General features: G+C 47.2%; 1 pseudogene; it reads left to right on the top strand.

The window, feature by feature from the left end:
• The first annotated feature begins 4,280 nt into the window (after positions 1-4,280).
• LOC137592579 (leucine-rich repeat transmembrane neuronal protein 4 pseudogene) lies at positions 4,281-6,180 on the top strand (annotated as a pseudogene).
• Positions 6,181-19,874: the final 13,694 nt, after the last annotated feature.

Genomic DNA, 19,874 nt, shown 5'->3' with positions numbered 1-19,874 from the left:
GGGAAACGGGCGCGAGTCGCGTCGCAGCCGCCGCACACCTGTGGGAGACGTGGGGAGCTCCGGGGGGCGCGCATCAACCCCCGCCCGGAGTCACCGCAAAGCATCAGCCCGATGGTGCAGAGGAGTCGAACCCGCAGCCCGGTGGCGGTGGGGGGGTTGAGGTGGGGGGGGGGGTCACCACGCAGGTGTTCGGTGCAGGTGAAGCCGCGGGACGCGCGTGGGGACATGAGAGGAAGAGCATCCGCTGCCGGTGGCGTCAGGAGGGAATGAGCAACAGGAGCGCAGACCGCCGCGGCTCGTTCCGGGAGGACGGCGCCCCCTGCTGGTCACCGGAGGACGCGCGGTTCGTGCCGGTTCAGTGAAGACGCACCCCGGATGAGGAGCTCCGTCCTGCTCCAGCCAATCACAGACGACCTCCACGGGTCCTCTGTAAACACACCTGGAGTCTTAAAGCTACGTCACCCCCCCCCCCCGCCAGAAAAAATAAAACCTCAGGAAGAATCATCAAGAGATGAGGGTGGGTTTATAATTTTATGTGTGTGTGTGTGTGTGTGTGTGTGTGTGTGTGTGTCTGTGTGTCTGTGTGTGTGTGTGTGTGTGTGTGTGTGTGTGTGTGTGTGTTGATCCAGAACCAAGACCAAATAAAATAAAAGTCACGCATCCAACACCTCAGCAGCGCACCGTTAGATCAGTTAGCTGAAGGGCACACACACACACACACACACACACACACACACACACACACACACACACACACACACACACACACACACACACAGACGGTGCAGAAAAACACGTTTCTTTCCTTCATTAACGGAGAAGCTCCAGGAGAGTTGATCAAATCTATCGATCAGCCGTTAATGATTAGATCGCACAACGCATAATGATGACCTCATCATCATCATCACCATCATCATCATCATCATCATCACCATCATCATCATCACCATCATCATCATCATCATCACCATCATCACCATCATCATCATCATCATCACCATCATCATCATCACCATCATCATCATCATCATCATCATCATCATCATCATCATCATCATCATCACCATCATCATCATCATCATCATCACCATCATCATCATCATCATCATCATCATCATCATCATCATCACTTTCTCCTCAGGTCTGCATTTCACCACCGCTGATCCAGAACAGAAGACCCCCCCCCCCACCTACATGAAGCAACGTGTGTATGGTGTGTGTGTGTGTGTGTGTGTGTGTGTGTGTGTGTGTGTGTGTGTGTGTGTGTGTGTGTGTGTGTGCGCGCGTCGCTTCCCCCTCGTGTTGAACTGATGTGACACGACCCACTTCTACTTTGAATCTCTTTTTTTGGGGGGGGGGGGCTGTGCTGGAATGTGTGGATCAATAATTAAATTTCACTGTATATTTATAGAGAACTCTGAATATCAGAGGGAATGTCACAGACCTGTGGACTGGGGGTCTGACAGACCCTCGCCCCCCCCCCATGAGGCACCTTAGTTAGCAAATAAGTCAGCCTCCAATTTGCTTCCTATGAATGTTTAATGTCTGTCTGTGACTGACTGAAGCCTGAATAATGGGGGGGGGGAGGAGGAGCGGCTTTTTGCTCCATAATGAATCCCTGTGGGGGGGGGGGGCAGGAATGTAATTGTAAAATAATTAGGACAAAGAATAAAAGCGTGTTGGGGAAGATTTTGGTCGACTTGGCCCCTAAATGTTCTTTAAAACGTCCAAACAGCAGGTTGACGCCGGAGAGGGGGGGCGGGGCTCATCCCAAAACATCTGGCACTCCACCCCCCCACCCTCACCCCCAGCCTCTGCAGCTGCTTTAATGCCCCCCCCCCCCCCCGGGCAGGGGGCGTAGACAACGAGGCACAGGAGGCGGAGACAACAACAGGAGGAGGGGATAACAAGGGAGAGGAGGCGGGGATAACAGGCACAGGAGGCGGAGACAATGAGGCACAGGAGGCGGAGACAATGAGGCACAGGAGGCGGAGACAATGAGGCACAGGGGAGGGGATAACGAGGCACAGGGGGCGGGATAACACTGTGAAATGTCTGAAACCTCGTTTGAGTCTCTTTCTTGTGTCCGATCGGATCCACATCTGATTCGTGGTCATGTGACCTGAAAGAGAACCGTCACATCAGTCGCCGGCGCCCGTCCTGGGAGTCGTCCCATCAATATGACATTTGTCGTCAGACGACTCGTGAAACAAAGATTAACGATCGTCCGTCTGGACGACAGCCGGCCTCAAAGACGAGGGTTTAAACGTTTTCCTCTGCAGGAGCTGCGACGGTAACTTTATGGGCGTCTATAAAACACGGATTTCTCGGCCTGCTGGCACTCTGCTGCGGTGTGAAACCTACTGCAGGTCTGACGGGGGTAACTCCGCCCACCCCACCGCCCCACCGCCGTGACGCAAAGCGGAAAACCGTTTCTTGTTCCTCCAATCCAAACCAGAAGGAAACGCTGTTGGAATATGAAGCCATAACTCCGGTCCGATGTTGAGTTCTCCTGCTTGCGTTTCCGCTGGTGACCACCAGGGGCTGCTGTTAGCTCACGTTACATCTAGATGCCCTGAGATAAGCATGAAAAAATAAGCATGACCCAAGAACTACAGGCGTGTTCTCTGACTCTAAGCGTGTTTTTCCCTCCCTTCCGTGGTGGTCCTCCTGCTGGTGTCACCTCCGCAGCATCATCACCCCCCCCTCCAGCAGGAGGTGTGAATGTTTATCTGCTTTCACTCCCCCGTGAGCGTGAGCACGCGCTAACATCACACGGATAATTATTACCATAATTATGATTTTAACAAGAAGCTGAACAAAAACAAGCAGAGCTCCTGTTGTTTCCTAATGGTGCCGTTGTTTTGTGGTGAAGGACTTTTATTCTGAAGGCAGTTGTGTTGTGTGTGATGTATTTGTTGTGTGTGTGTGTGTGTGTGTGTGTGTGTGTGGTCTGTTTGGTGTGTTTTATGTGTGTGTGTGGTGTGTTTAGACTTACTCTTAAGTTTCTACAGTCATGAAGCTGAGGTTGTGTGAACCCGCCTCCACCTGGACCGCTCCATGTTCTAAACACATCTGTAATGGAGCTCACCTCCCCAGGACTCTGCTGCCCTCTGCTGGGGGAAGAACTGCAGCTCCTCTACTTGTGGAACGCCTTGATTATAACCAAGTCAAAGCAAAGCATTATGGGAGATAATAAATGTAATGCACGTCTAATCAGGACTTTATGTTTTCAGACAGAAACAAACAAATAAGAGAAATACTATTAGCACCACTGCTATTACTATCACTATTACAACTACCACTATTACTGTTACTACTACCACCATTACTGCTATTACTACTACCACTATTACTGCTGTTACTACTATTACTATTACTACTATTACTATTACTAGTATTATGCTAGTGCCACTAGTACCACTAGTACTACCACTATTACTCTCACTATTACTCTCACTGTTAATACTACTATTATTATCACTATTACTACTACCGCTATTACTATTATTACTACTACCACTATTACTATTATTACTACTACCACCATTACTAGTACTACTACTATTTCTATCACTATTACTACTTTACTACTATTACTAGCACTATTACTGTCATTACTATTACTACCACTATCATTACTATTACTACCTCTACTATTACTAATACTAATATTAATAGTAATACTAATATTACTACTGCTCCTACTACTACCACTAGTACTACCACTATTATAACTACTATTACTACTACTACTATTATTAGTACCACTGTTAGTATTACTACCCTGACTATTACTACTTACTAATTTGACTATTACTATTACTACTACTACTACTACTACTACTACTACTACTACTACTACTACTATTAATACCAGTTAATACCACTGCTACTATCACTACCATAACTACCACCACTACTACTACTATTACTGAAAGAAATTAATATAACAATTAACCCTAATACCCCCCCCCACACACACACACACACACACCCATCCAACCCCCGACACACCCCTGCTACTCCATCAGATTATGTTAATCTTGTAAATTATGGGGGGGACGCTCCACAGACCTTAAATCAGTTCCCAAGCAGAAGGATTGATGGAGTCGGTAACGTGTTGTAAACTATAAAAACATTTCAATCCATTCAGGTAATTAATGAAACAACAGCTGAATGTTGGGCTCGGTATTTATAGCACATTACAGGCTGATGCCTGAAGACGCCTACGCCTCAGAGAGAGAGAGGGTGGGGGGGGAGAGGGAGAGAGAGGCTGGATGGAGCGGAGGACTGGCCGTCATTCTGCTGCTTTCCTGCGCAGGCAGCTGAGCGCGCGCCGGAGTGGAGACGCTCCCTCGCATCAGGACCGCTGCAGAAACTTCTTCCTCCTCCAACTGATGCTCGGTCTGCAGCTGCGTGAGCTGGAGGCTGTTTGACTCGCTCTTCATCTCCAGAGGATCACCAGCGACGGGTGAGTCCTTTCCATCTGACAGGTTTATTAGTTCTCCTCGAACAACACTGTTGACGTAAACATCTTCCGGATTTCCAGATTTTAAATTTAAAGCATGGTTCTCCAACCCTCTTTGCACCCCAACAGGTTCTGTCATGTTGGACTGGAGGATCTCATGTCTTCTCCTGCAGGCAGCTCTTCTGCTGCTGCTCAGCGAGGGCGAGAGGATTTGTCCGGCGAGTTGTCGCTGCGAAGGAAAGATTGTTTATTGCGAGTCCGGCATTTTCCAAGCCATCCCGGAAAACATCACCACGGGGTGCCAAGGTCTGTCTCTGCGCTACAACAACCTGCTGGTCCTGCTGCCCTACCAGTTCGCCCACCTCAACCAGCTGGTCTGGCTCTACCTGGACCACAACTCCATCGCCGCGGTCAACGCTCTCGCCTTCCACGGTGTGCGTAGACTCAAGGAGCTGATCCTCAGCTCCAATAAGATCATCCACCTGCACAACAACACCTTCAGCGCCATTCCCAACCTGAGGAATCTGGACTTATCCTACAACCAGCTACAGCGGCTGCAGCCGGGACATTTTTACGGCCTGCGCAAACTGCAGAACCTCCACCTTCGATCCAACGGACTGAAGCAGATCCTCATTCGGACCTTCCTGGAATGTCGCAGCCTGGAGTTTCTAGACTTGGGTTACAATCGCTTACGAAGCGTCAGCCGGACCACGTTCCTGGGACTCTTCAAGCTAAGAGAGCTTCATTTAGAGCACAACCAGTTCTCAAGGATTAATTTCTTCATTTTCCCAAGACTGACCAACCTTCAGGCGCTTTATTTGCAGTGGAACCGCATACGATCCATCAGCCAAGGTGCGCCGTGGACCTGGAACAAGCTCCAGAAACTGGACTTGTCAGGGAATGAAATTCAAAATCTGGACCCAGCAGTTTTCCAGAGTATGCCCAACTTAGAGATCCTCAACGTGGAATCGAACAAGCTCAGCAGCGTGTCGGTGGAAGCGGTGGCGGCGTGGACTTCGTTAACCACCATCAGTCTGGCGGGGAACGCTTGGAACTGCAGCCCGAGCATCTGCCCCCTGATGGGATGGCTCAGGCGGATCAGAGACGTCAAAGACATCAGCATGATCTGCAGCGGTCCCAAGTCCGCTCAGGGCGAACGGGCGGTGGACGTGGTGAGGAACCGCTCCACTTGCGTGGACACCTTCTCCACAACCGTTTCTGCTTCCACCCAGGTTGCCAACATCACATCTCACCCGTCTCCCCCCTCTGGCGTCACTCCAACCGAGTCGCCTGTTGAGAGATTAACCCCCTCGCAAGTCAGTCCAAACGCGACGGGCGGAGAGACCACAACAAGGTCCACGTCCGCCCCTGAACCGCCGTCATCCGTCATCCCAGAGCTACAGTACGAACACATGGCGTTCCATAAAATCGTTGCGGGCAGCGTGGCTCTGTTCCTGTCGGTGTCATTGATCCTTCTGGTTATTTATGTGTCGTGGCGGCGCTACCCCAACACCATGAGGCAGCTGCAGCAGCACTCAGTCAACCACAAACGCAGGAAAAAGGTCCGCAAGCAGGAGCAGGACCTCAACTCCCAGCTGCAGGAGTACTACCTGAGCTACCACTCCAACTCGGAGGCCATGGACTCCCTGGTGACCGAGGCCCGGCCGTGCACCTGCACCATATCAGGATCCATAGAATGTGAGGTCTGAGCTGCAAAAGCGCTGACGCTAACGCCAATGACGCTTTGGTCGATGATGTCAGATGATGGATTCTAGAGGTCTGAAAGACACACCGGGGAGGGGGGAGGTAGGAGAACCACAGAGAGACAAAGGTGGAGCTAATTATCACCTGACTGACAGGTTAGCTGAGGTCGATCGCCCCGCCGCTCAGCGTGACCTCATTCTGAGTCGAACAATACCAACGTCCACAAGAGACTCTTTCTACTTGCTAGTTTTTACTCTTCTTCAGTGACTCGTGGAGCTTGGGGGGGGGAACCGTTCCCACATCTCCTGGCTGCACCTTATTCTCACAGATGCTGTTTGTCCTCATTGGCATTTTAGCACTACTACAAAAACTCGAGGGAAGAACCGACGAGATGTCCTGAGATGTGTTTGCATGAATTCACGCATCACACTTAAAGGAACAGTTCACCCGAATATAAAGTCCACTCGTCTCCATTTCTATGGGATGTCAAGTGAGTTTTCTTAAATATTTCTCCTGCTTCACAGCAAAAAAAAAAAAAAAAAGTGTTGCAGGATTTTTCTGAACGCCTAAAGAAGACGGAGACGAGTTGAGCTCAGCTCGTACGGTGTTATCCAATCCTACCAGAGCCTGGAGACCTGGGGGTAAACCTCGGCTTACGTCGCTTGGAGTTACGTCGTTCTCGATTACAGTTATCCCTCGTGCATTCGCGCTTCCAGATGCCCGGCTTTGCCTTTATCACGGATTTTCAGTAGGTAGTTACGTGATACCATACGCACGCCCTATTGGCTGACAGCATCTGGAATTGAGCTGCATTCCGAGACTCACGGAACATAACGCAATTCCGTGTATTAATAAAAGGGCTTTAAACAGCCGATAAAGAGTGTGGGGAAAGGTAAGACAGATAGGAAGGTGGTTTAATATCAGTATGCGGAGGGTTCACAAATGTTTAAATTACCGTAAATAATAAAATAAATAGTTTGTCGCTGTATCGCGGAATTTTGTTGTTTGAGGGCGGTCCTGTAACACGTTAACCTCGAGTAATGAGGAGTACTGTATATGTCGGTTTTCAATATAAATCAACTTTTTGTTCATTTTTTCCACTTTACATTTGTCTGCGACAAATACTGCATCAAATCACTAGTAAACCATTAAAAGCACATAATATCATTTTACTGTAAATAAATCAGGATAAAAACATTTATTAGCCCATGGCAACCCCCGTGACCCACAATGAGGAAGAAGCAGCTGCATACGGACGATACGGAAGACGTTTTTCTGTACTATATTAAAAAATAAATTTTAATTGTCAGCTTCAAATAAATTTATATGAACCAAATATTATTTAAATACATTCATTTATAAAGTTCAGTGCAGAACTTGGAATTGTTATCTACAGTTTAGTCTGGAGTTAATTCAGCTCACGTCTCCTGGAACTATTTAACGACGTAAACCGAGGTTTACTTTTATTCTACATTTTTTTAAAAGGATCAAATCTAAACTTTGGCCTCACAACTGAAAGCCAAAGAAGCAACGGCGGCGCTGATCCCGACTTCACCTTGAGCTCATGTAAAGAACAGTAACGCTGTAAAGAATGCTAACGCTTTTAGCTCACGGGCCTTATTTGACCTTTTGTACATCGCAGCTAATGAGGAGGAAGAGCTAACATTGGATCTTAAATGAGGAAGATGCGCAACCTTGAAAGAAATTCATATCAATACCTCAGCGCTCACAATGTGAGCTAATGTTAGCATTAGCCAACGCAGATGAACAAAGAGATGAATTCTCATCTTACTTCCTTCTTCCTGGGAGTTGTGCGTCTTCCTCGGATAGGCGCCGGCTAACACTTTTAGCTTCGAGGCTAACAGATCCCATTTAATCATGCTGACGCCTTTGAAGGGTGGACTTTTCCTTTAAGATGTTTCTCCCACACATGAACCGATCAGCTCTAATGATGACGACGTTTTTCTTGGGTAAAAAAATAAAAAAATATTTTAAAAAAATAATAAAACGAGCTGAAATTTCAAACATCCAACGACAAAAGAATCAACTTTCATAACGACTTTTGTATGAATTATTCCCTCTGATGAAGCATCGTTTGTGTAAAGACGTGACCTTATGGGTGTGAGGCGTTCAATGTGACTGTATAATTAAAAGAAACGCTGATAATGGAGGAAATGGTGTTTTTTTTGTGGTGAGAGAATCTCTCCGTGGAACGTCGGCGGGGGAGATAAAATCCTCCGTGTTCTCGGCGTCACGCCATTGGTCGAATTTGCTGGCTGCATGAAAGCGGAGTTGACGTGTTTTCCATCACATGTCGATCGTATCTGGGTTACACACCTCAATGGCGAGTGTTATTCTGTTCTCCCCCCCCCCCCAGCTCCCCTTCATCGCATTCCGCTCCAGAAATCAATTTCTTTTCCTGCTTTAATAAACGACCGACGTTTCTGCCAAGTTTGGTAAAAGTCTCTGGAGTCGTTTTTGTGTAAAAGTCAAACATGAAGAGAAACGGCGAGAATTCGCCCGACGCTGATCGGAATCGAGTTCCGCAAAAGTGATTCCAACAAAGTGATAGGACTGGAGGAGAACGGAGGAGAACACAGACAAGAACAGGAAGTAAATCAAGATGTTTTACATATGAAAAGCAAAAGTTAAATTCATTTAAATGAGTTTGGAAAGAGCCAATCAGGTAGCAAGGAGGGGGAAAAAAGCACATTTGCGTTTGTGTTAGATCACATTTCCTCCGTTTTATTGCATTCTGCTGTTTTCTCAGACGCTCCTTCTTCTTATCATCTCACACTAACCTTCTGGCCGGTCAAAGGTCGTCCAGATAAGATTTACGATATCCCATAATTCACTTTCCGCACAAGTTTCGGCCCGCAGGCAGTCATATTTACTCTGCGGCGCGTTTCGCATTTGATGAATTTGCTTGGAGGGCCGACGTGAGAATCCAGGAGCGACGCGGACAGAACAGAACAGAACAAACGATCCGCTGATGTAACGGCGCCACATCGTATAATTAAAGTTTGATTCGTCATCCTGCGACCGATGAAACGACCGAAATCTTTTAGTGTTGCTCAGAAAAGACTTTTGATTAGAGGGCTGTTGTCTGCATCTCGCCGATCATTACAGAGGATATTTGTTTGGGGGTGGGGTCGGGGGGGGGGGTGTTGATGGTATTGACTTGGAATAACTGGCACAAACAGAACCAATCTGAAAGTCTGGAGGAAGAAAACACGCCGTCCGAGGCGCTCCGAGAAATGAAAAATGGATTTTTAAGTTAATCAACACACCTTATATCGTAGAGACATTCAGTCAACACAAACAAACGCAGCACATTTTCTGCTGGAACGTCCTCACGGGTTGATTTCCATCTGTCAGCGGGGATCGTTTTTCAGCGGAACGTGTGCAGCTTGTGTTCGCCGGTGCCAAACGCTGTGTTTTTAAAAGATAAGCACAATAAAACTAACGGCGGCGCCCAGAATATTTCTGGGTTTCATTGTCACAACGCCTCCGAAGCCGTTTCTCATTTTCGTCTGCCTCGTTCAGCTCCGTTTCCAATTCAGGAGGTCATCCTCAGAAAATAAGAGGAAGGAAAAACAGAGTGGAACGGAGTCATGTGACGACAGGCAGCAGCTGTTAGCTTAGCATCAATACTGGAAACAGGAATTAATGTAAAATAATTCTGAATTTATTACTTATTCAAGTTACAAACATTAGAGTTGCACAGAAAAAAAATATGTTTGCTTTTGACTTTTGATTTTTTAATGCTCTCGGGGGCCAAATAAATGATGTGGCGGGCCACATTTGGCCCCCGGGCCTTGAGTTTGACATATGTGGTTTAAATGCTGATATACCTGTATGTGTGTACACACACACACACACACTAACACATTATTTATGAATGCATTTTAATAATATTTGGTTAATACTAATCCATTTTAAGCTGACTAACAATTAAATTTTATTTTTTAACATAGTGCAGAAAAAACGTCTCTGCCTTGTTTTCATCTCTTTTTCCTCATTGTGGGTCACGGGGGTTGCTACGGGATAATAACATGATAATATATGTTTTTATCTAATTTTTTAATTTAATTTCATTTATTTTTTTTATCACTAATGATTTTATGAGTCCAGTATTTGTGGTGCAAAAATGGTGTAAATTTAATTTTTGTTTTCCGTGTATTTATTATGAAAACCAACGTTTAATTGAGAACGACTGAACTCCACACCACATAAGCTGACGTTTACCTGTACAGGGTGAAGACATTTTTAAAATTCCAGTGTGAACATTCGGTGACTCTCGATTCAGAATCCTCGCGAGCCGAGGATGTCGTGGATTTACGGCGCATTTAATAATAAAGTTGACTATGACTATGAAAACGCTTCTGAAACGTTCAAGGTTCGGCCTTTAGCTACCCGTAGAAACCATTTCAGCGCTAACGCAGCTTTTGTGAAGCGTCTCGGTGGATCAGAGAAGAAAAGACGTATTTTCCGACCGACACATCGCAAACATTTTCATGGTCCTCCAGGTTTGTCTTAACTAAACAGTTTCTATGACGATGAAGTCCATTTATCAGCGATACATCATGTTTATTCATGCTCTATTATCCCTCTGCTTTCTGAAGGCCTTTTATTAAATACACACAGACGACGACCTGCTATTAGTTATCGACTGAAAAACCTAACAGGAAGCAGGAAATGCGTCCCCAGGTGGTGCGACGATGGTTTCAGCGTGAAACAGGAAGTGGTTGAGAACCCAGGCGTCACACTGACTCCACAGCGCCCTCTAGAAGTCGCCCCCCCACCTCCATGTGAGCCACAATAAACCCCCGAAGGTCCCGGTCTGATGCAGCTACAGGATAACCTGCTGTTACAGTCACAGCGCCCCCTACTGGTGGGAGGAAACCTTGCGTAACTTCACATTCTTGACTGTGAGGGTTCTCTACCACCACCTAGTGGACACAGGAAGTGACAGTTTAATCTTTAAAGCTTTAGCAAGCCGATGATTTAGTCACGTCAGACAGCGGCAGGCGCCACGGCGGCGCCACACGACATCCGGCGTAGGGACACGGGAGCCTTCTCACCCTTCACCACCGATCTCGGATCAGTTTTGCGACTTTCGTTGCTGCATTTTTCGCATTTGCGTCATCATATAGAAGTTATTTATCGCGCCGCCTCAGACGTGGAGCAGGTATGTTCTCGCCAACACACGCCGGACACGCCTTCAGAATGAAATAACAGCAATGCAGCGCATTCTTCCTGGATCGTACCTCATTGTTTCTTTGATTTATTTCCCCTGGTTTTCACCGGCTCCACTTCACACACCAGGGAAATCAACTGAAAGCCAACAACAATTAAATGTATGAGATTTATAAGCAGGGCGCCTCGTCATATTGCCGTTTCCTGAGTACAGGAGGAAAAAACAACAACAAAAAAACCCGTCATTATGGTACCCAGGATAAAGATAGTGTGGCGGTCCGCGGAGGGATCGGCGCTGAGGAGGGAAAGGAAATGCTGCTTTTTTTGGTTTCCTCCCAAACGCGCAGGATAAAGCTGCCGTCTGGGAGACAATGCTGAGGGTTGACAGCTGCCTACGTGACTGACAGGCCGGCCGACGAGCCCAAAATAACAACAATAATATATGAAAACCTGAAAGATGAAGACACCCTCCCCTCTTGAGTATCTGGATTCCTGCGTGTTGCGTTGCTCAAGATACCGTCTTCATAAACGGAGGTAAAATATGTCTCTTATTAAGGCGTCTCTGCAGAGGGACGCCTTCTGACACGCGTCCCTCCGGCGTAGCGTAGCGCCGCTAGCTCTTCTGTTACTGCATGACTGATGGCAGCATTAGTGCACCGGCTCTCCCAAACACACTAATAAAGATAAAAAGCACCAAACTCCGTCTTTATTACCGCAGAGACTCCACGGTGAATGTTGTTAAAGGGTAGAGAGTTAAATACTGTTGGATCACTGACTGCCTTTAACAGCTTGAACCCAAAGGCTGCTGGGAAAATCCCTGCAGGGATCGTTTTGATTTCCGTTGCAGCGGATTCCTCCTGAGCGGCGTTAACTAATCCGTGGCATCTGTTTGGCCGGCGCTGACATCAAAACGTCGGCGTTGGTTTTCGCAGCGTCGCTCGCGATGCCGGCGTAAAGGTCAGAACTGCGGGACGTCTGCGCTAACGAACTGGCCGACTGGCGGTTCGGGGCGCTGATCTCACGTCCTTCTTCTTTTGTGTCTCGACTGCGTTTCATTTATATTTATTTCCGGTCAGCACCCTTCTGTTGCCGCCTTTAATCACGGGTATTGTTGCCGACCCGCCTCCTCACAGCATTTTAAATTTCAACTTCCTGCTGTTTTTTTGACCGTTTCTATAAACGCGGAACCTCGATCGCTCGTTGTGTTCAGCAAGGAATAAACAACTGAAATCATAATCACAGACCCTGATGCTTGCGCTAATTACACCTAGAGTGTTTTTGTACTTTAGCATTGTTAGCACATCCAAAAACATGCATTCAAAACTTTCATTTGATTGGAAACGGGACTGAAACTTGCTAAAAAAAAAAAAAAAAAAATTGTGGCAAAGTCGTTTCTTAGTAATTTATTATAGAAACACGCTTAAAAGTTTAACCTGGACTTTACTAGATATTTTAATACAAAAAGTCCGTTTTCGTGAAATCCCAGGTCAGGTTTTTGGTGGTAATATCTGTATTCGCAATGCTAATCTGGAAGCTAACAGATTAACACTTCCTCCTTCGGTAGGAGGAACAGGATCTGAACTGATTGGAACACCACCTACAGGTTCTAGACTGTCTGGTTCTGGTTCTGCCAGTCCTCTGTTCTGATTGGTCCGTTGTAGTTTCTCCTTTACATTACTTTCTATTGATGCTACTTCTGCGGGTTCCCCTCATGAACCTGTCGTCCACTTGAAGTAACGTTAATTTCCCCCCAACGTCTCAAATAAAGCAGGAAATAAAAGCAACCTTGACTTTTTCTCATTACGCGCCGACAGCCCGTCATAATTGCGAGATAAGGCGTCTAATTTAGTTTTCGGGTGAATGAGAATTAGAACATGCTTCAACTTGTGATGTTTTTATGGGGCGCTGTCTCTCATTGAGAGCGTCTGATGGTTTGATAACAGTCATTATCACCCTGCTTTTTCCTGTATGCTTCAAAACAACGGCGGCGGCGGCGGCGGCGGCGGCGCGCTGCTAGCATCCAGTTCAATAACATTAATTAGCAGAAGTAATGATTGCAGTTCGTCTAATCTGAAACTCATGACATTTATGAATACGGCCTCGGACCAAAATACCTGGTGAGGGGAGAGGTGGGCTCCCGCGACTGTCCTGAATTAAAAAATAGAGTCAATCGCTAATTAGCGGCTAGCCGATAACAACTTTTTTGTTGACTTTGCCGTGCTGATTGCTTCCACCGTTCCATCGCCGGGTATGAATATTTGTGCGCAAAATAAAAGCACAGGTTGCATTTTAATTTCTTATGCAACATGTAAATACGTTCATTAAAATACATTACAATAATCACGCGCCGGAGCCTCGGCGCAGCGCGGCGTTATGATGATTTGTGTGTCCATGTGCATTGAATGTTATCACCAGGAAAACATTTTGAGAGCATTTTATTAATTAATTTATCTTCTTTAAATTAATGTACACCAGATTAGAAGTAAATTTACATTACAGAGCCACAGACGGGTCTGGGTTCATTTAAAATGTACGTTTTACACACCAAAGCACAACTTTTGCGTCGGAGAAACTGTAGCAGTAATTTGTTTAACATGTAGTAATCTGTGCTCCACATCGAGAACATCTGAAATGCAAAAGAAGCGTAGAAATAAATAAAACATGTTGACGCTGTGAATTCATGTATTAGCAGTTGAATATTTGCGCTGCGTGTGAACTTGTTTCTCTTAAAGGATGAAGGCGGCGATCATTCATATTTCTGTTATTGTCAACAAATCCCATTAAAAGCCCAAAGCGACCGAGGTGTTCGTCCAACTGGCAGAACTTTACGACGTCCCCGGCCCGTCTGTGGTTCTCAGCCCCCAGCCGATTGGTTCCAATTGAAGACATCAATCTTTATAAACGGCTCACAACTGTACACTTTTTAGAGGCTTCGTGATCCTCCTTTATAGTCCAGAAGCCGACGGATCAAACCGCGACTGGGTTCAGCCACCGATTAATGGGCCCGTCTTTGTCATAGATAAAACATCATGTCCTTTAAATGTGCTTTTTAAATACAGTAGAACCTCGAGATACGAGTTTAATCCGTTCTGACTGAGCTCATAAGTCAAAAAATTCACCATTTCCAATAACTAAAAGCATTTTAATACTTTCCAGCCTTGAAAAAAGCTCAAAACTCCCTAATAATAAATGTAATGATAAAAACAAATTATAATCAACCAATAGACACGCAGACTTTACCTGTGTGTAATTAATTATATATAAGTTACATAAATAATGATAAAGAATGAAAAGAAATGCAAAAACACACGAGCTACGTCTTTACTGCACCAATGAGAACCAGATCCGGTCTCACTGATGTCGTATCCATCCGCCAACACGTGGTAAAGAACCAGATCCGGTCTCACTGATGTCGTATCCATCCGCCAACACGTGGTAAAGAACCAGATACAGTCTCCGCGTCTTATGTGCCGTAAAAGCTTCTCTGCTCGGACCATAAATAAAGCGATTGCTTCTCTTCACACCAGACCATCCAGACTTTTTCTTTCCTGTTCAAACAGCCTGAGCTCAGAGCGGCTTCCACCCACTCCACTCATTTATCTGTATGGCTGAAGAGAGACCTTCAGAATATTACGTAAGGTCACTCTGATGTCCTCAGGCCCGCCCTGGCCTCCTAACAGGATGCTTTATGAAGTCTGATTTAAAGTTAAAATCAGGGTGAGGCTGGAGTTAATAAGAAGTTAAGGCTTTTCAAATCAATATTTTTATAGAGCCAATAGATCAAATGGCTGTTTGGAGTGGGAAAGGTCGCTCGTAATGACAAACCCACAGAGAATTATCGCCCAGTCCCCTGCAGCTTTACAGAGCGTTTTAGTGTTTTTCAGCACATTGTTTTGAGGCGATGGCTCTAAGCCTTTTTCTTCTGGTTTCATTTATCGATCTTTTGTTCCGGTCAGTAAGCTGGAATGTCTTCAGGGAAAAGAGACTCCGTTGGGGGGGGGGGCAGGAACGTGACAACAAGAGGGTTCAACCACCAAAATATCAGAGCCATTGGTAAACACCTTCCATCCAGGTATCTCAGGGGCAAGACCAGTGCGGTAGCCGGGTAATCAGGGTAGATGAGACCTCTAATCCCACCAGGGAGCTCTGGGCCGCCCCAGTTCTTCATGCCTGGAAGTCCTCCACACTCAGGAGACATCCGGGAGTCCGGGTGTCCGACCGCCTTACGGGCCGATCCCAGAAGCTCATGTCAGCTTCCAGTTATAACTCTTTCATGTGACTAGCGTAGTAACTTGAACTACTACGTCGCTTTAAAGCATGTAAATCAATTCCACGGCGCTCCAATCTGCAGGAATAATTTCCCCTTCAAATGAATGTGTTTTCTGTTCCGATGAACAACCGGTCTTATTCCACAACACCGTCGCCCGACCGGCCGGATATTTCTCTCCGTTTTCTATCCGAAAAAAATGAAAGTCAGCATTAAATTACAACATTATTTCGTAATTCCCCGATGTGTGTGGAAAAGCAGCAGAGAGGGCAGAGATCTGAGGTTCTCTTTCACAGAATATGGTTTCTATCCCGCTCCTGCCAGCGAGGCTTAGGGGTCCGTTACTCTCCGTGGACTCGCTGTGCGCCAGATTCCAGCATGAGAACTTATTGGATTACGGGGTCCGCCGTGCACATATCGCTGGAGGGCTGAGGAAGCAGGGTGTATGTGGGTGGGCAGCTTGTGAACCGAAGGAGGAGTAAGTCCTCGATAAATTCCGTTCGACTTCCACGAACAGATTCTCTCGTGTTGGGAAGTTTACTGTCGGCAGGAATCGCTTGGTCTCCACGGACAGGATGATGGTCTGGCGGCCGTCCTGGACGAGATGGACTCTCTGCTGATGACATAACCGCTCAGGTTGGAGGAGCGGAACAAAAAAACGGACAGTTAATGTCCTCTGTGGCCGTGACCCGGCTTCAACCGCGGCGGCGTTTCAGGCTGGAGTTCGTCTTTGGCCCTCGTCCTCTTTCACTGCATTAACTATAATATCGTTAATTCTCCAGAATGAAGACATCGCGGGAAACCAATGGGGTTGTGTCGTGCTGTGTCCGGCATCATTGGAGCATGGTTTGATGGGAGATGTGCCCTCTCCTTAGCGGGTTATTACTGAGATGAAGGATGACAGAAGCTGGGAGGAATCCTCGTCTCGCTCTCTTTTGTAATTTGAAAGCGCGACACTCGAAAAGCCTGCAGAGCAGAAGCAGCTGAAGACGCCTTGTTTGGAGGCGAGAGGCAATTTAACGGGTTTCACAGGATGACCGAGGGTGCAGGTAATTAAGAAACAGAGTTAATGACTGTCATTTAGGTCCACTGCTGCCAAAGTCAGTCTGGAACACGGAGGTAGAGCTGCAGCCAGAAGGACGGGTTCACCAGGTGTAGTTTAACCAGGTGTAGTTTAACCAGGTGTAGTTTAACCAGGTGTAGTTTAACCAGGTGTAGTTTAACCAGGTGTAGCTTAACCACAGGTGTAGTTTAACCACAGTTGTAGTTTAACCACAGGTGTAGTTTAACCAGGTGTAGTTTAACCAGGTGTAGTTTAACCACAGGTGTAGTTTAATACCAGGTGTAGTTTAACTACAGCTGTAGTTTAACCAGGTGTAGTTTAACCAAGTGTAGGTTAACCAGGTGTAGTTAAACCACAGCTGTAGTTTAATACCAGGTGTAGTTTAACCAGGTGTAGTTTAACCACAGGTGTAGTTTAACCACAGTTGTAGTTTAACCACAGGTGTAGTTTAACCAGGTGTAGTTTAACCAGGTGTAGTTTAACCACAGGTGTAGTTTAACCACAGGTGTAGTTTAATACCAGGTGTAGTTTAACTACAGGTGTAGTTTAACCAGGTGTAGTTTAACCAGGTGTAGTTTAACCACAGGTGTAGTTTAACCACAGGTGTAGTTTAATACCAGGTGTAGTTCAACTACAGGTGTAGTTTAACTACATTTGTAGTTTATCTTGGACTGTTTCACTGCGTGAACCGGGACTGTTTCACTGTTAACATGTATTAACTTTAGATCCTGCTGCAGGTTTAAATACGACGCTAAGCATTGTGGGTAAATGCGGCTCTGTCTCCAGGTATTTCTGTGTTGTTCTGTTCATCCGTCCAAATGGAAGTAGGAAACAGGTGAGTTTTAACTCCGCCTCCTACGTTCTTCTCCACCTGTGCTCTTTAGAGCAGATAAATAAAACATCTCTCTTCTGATTGGCTGAGCCCCGGTTTGCACACGTTCCCTCGGTGACATCATCAACACGCCGTGATGATGATTTGGAAGCGGCTTCTGCTTCCCTTCACCTTAAAATCCCTCGTTTTGCTCTCAAGGTGGACGCGGCGGTGACGAGCAGCTGCTCCGGAACGATCCGGGCCACTGAGCAGGACACATGGGTGGGGGGGGGGGGTGCGACAACATTTACAGAGCGGCGCGTTTGTGTGTGAATTATTTCAAAAGTGCAGTCAGCTCGTATTAAAGGGGGGGCCGCCAGCCAAAGGCTGCCACGTCGGGAAAATATGAGCGTTATACATCAGACCAGAGCTCCCAGGGAGATCCAACAGGACCCGACTGCAGACGCCCCCCCTGGGTGGCGTTTGAAAGAACACTCACAGACCGATGTTGGGTCTCGCTCAAACGCCGACGGGAGGAATCGTCGAAACGAATCGCGGGAATTCAAACGAACGTGTTCGATTGATTTGATCCGAAGACGGACGAAGACGGAATCCACTGCCGCGGAAACAACAGGGGGAGTGTCAGTCAACCAATCGCCCTGGCACTGGGTTCCAGCTGAGCGTCCGTCCTCCGCTTTCGGGGGTCACGGGGGTTGCTGGAGTTTCCCCAAACATTTCATTTTCGTTTTTTTAATTAGCTACTGGATTGATTTCCCTCTCCATCGTTTCTGTTTTCGTCTGACGGGAAAATATTTGTTCCGTTTCCAACGGACATCAGATTAAAGTCTGATCTGATGTGACTTTTTTTTTTTTGGGGGGGGGGGGGTGTCCTTTTATTTTCGGGCTCTAATGTCGCTCCGTTCTCCACCGATGACTGACATGAAAACTACTTCCTGTCAGCGGCGGACCTTTAAGCGATCCGAGGGGTCATGGAGGTCGCCCCCCCCCCCCCCACCTCCATCTGCCAGAAGCGACATCCTCATCCCGGCGGCGTTCCACCTCAAAAAGACGAACATACTGCGCCAACGCGGCGGAATGACATTGACGTGCCGTGACTCACGCCGCCGCCGCCGCCGCACTATTTCAGTTCGGCTGCTGGCAACCCGGGCCTCCCCGGCGCCGCAGCCCCTCCCATCTCGGGTCGTTTGTTTGAGTCTCCTGTTTACTTGTAATATGGACATCTGTCAGGGGGGTCGGCGCGCTCCCCCCCCCCCCCAACCCGGAGGTGCGATTAGGCCTCCTTCGCCAAATCTGGGAAGATTGATGGGGTGAAAGTCAAAGCCAAGACTCCTCATCCGGCGACTCCAGCGGGGTAATTAAGGAATCAGGGGGTGACATGGAGAGCGTGGTGTCACGGCGGTCGCAAATATCATCGTTCATCTCGTGGTTAATGGCGGTCGTGCGCGGCGTCCCGCTACCGTCTGCAGTCTGTTCAGCGCCGCTGCCAGAACCTCCCCTCGCGCCGCGGGGAGGAAGACGAGCCATTAACCACCTGCCGCCGCCGCCGCCGCCGCCGCGTTCAGGTCCGCTCATCATCACGCCGTGACAGACGTCCAAGGCGAGGCCCGGGTTTCCTGATTGGTCGGTCCGTCACGCTCCGTACTGCCGGCGCCGACTCCTCGTGATCAATACGGAATAATTAGTAATAAATAATAAATATTAAGGGTTAAATAATTGAACAGTCTGCTGTGAGAAACCCAGACAGGATCAGAGACGAAGTCTGATGCGTTCTGCTCACCTGTCGACGTGCTTGACGACTGTAGCTCCGCCCACACAGGAATCATCCATTTTAACCAATGAATGAGCAGCAGGTTAGTTATCATTCATCACGTTAAAGCAGGAAAAAAAGGTGTTAAATAAAGATAAAAACCACTAAAAGTCCAAAAAAGTTTTGAAAAAAAAAAAACAGGTGGAGGGAAGTGATGACATCACTGACCTGGATGGAAGGGAAAAGGTCAGAGGTCGTGTGATTAAAGCGCCACAGGTTTGTCGTTATCTTGGCGCTGGAGCATAAATCATAACTTCTGGGGCGTGTCCTTCCGTCGGGCGTGTCTGCTTCAAAGAATTCATGCTGAGTTCAAGGACCTGCAGGAGCGCAGGACAAATGTGATCCTGAACATCCAGCTCAGTCTGACTGGAAAACAACTCCGACGCCGGCAGGTGTTGCTCACAAACGCCTCACAGGAAGCGTCTGCAGTCTCGTCTGAAGGAGGTTGAACTGGTTCCAGAGGGGGCGTGGCCAAACAGGTGCACTATGGACAGAGAGGGTGTGGCCTCAGTTTCACCTGAGAGCCAAACA

The sequence above is a fragment of the Antennarius striatus genome, chromosome 3 (assembly GCF_040054535.1).
Source record: "Antennarius striatus isolate MH-2024 chromosome 3, ASM4005453v1, whole genome shotgun sequence".
Classification (NCBI taxonomy): Eukaryota; Metazoa; Chordata; class Actinopteri; order Lophiiformes; family Antennariidae; genus Antennarius; species Antennarius striatus.
The sequence above is the reverse complement of the archived record's forward strand: the minus strand, read 5'-3'. Positions and strand labels throughout refer to the sequence as shown.